We start from the raw sequence: 289 nt of genomic DNA, 5'->3' as shown, positions 1-289 counted from the left end.
CCGAGGACTGCTCCTGAGAGCAGCTGCCGCCCTCGGCCCCGGGCTTCTGGCGCAGCACCCGCACGAAACCTCGCTAGTGCAAAAAGTAGAGAAAAACAAAGCATGATGCGGTTTAATAAAGCCCCTGGTTCTTAATCTGTTTACAACGTGTGTACATAGTTATCTGCCACTCAATTACACGACTTAAACACTTTTCGCGGGAGGTTATGAACTTTCCCAGGGAGCGCTTGGCATCCGCAGGAGCCGTTCCTTCTCCCCCATACAGAAAAACTGTGCCTGTAGCAGCGCT

This window comes from Egretta garzetta, unplaced genomic scaffold (assembly GCF_000687185.1).
Source record: "Egretta garzetta isolate BGI_Z169 unplaced genomic scaffold, ASM68718v1 scaffold220, whole genome shotgun sequence".
In the NCBI taxonomy this organism is placed as follows: domain Eukaryota; kingdom Metazoa; phylum Chordata; class Aves; order Pelecaniformes; family Ardeidae; genus Egretta; species Egretta garzetta.
Note: the sequence above shows the minus strand (reverse complement) of the source record.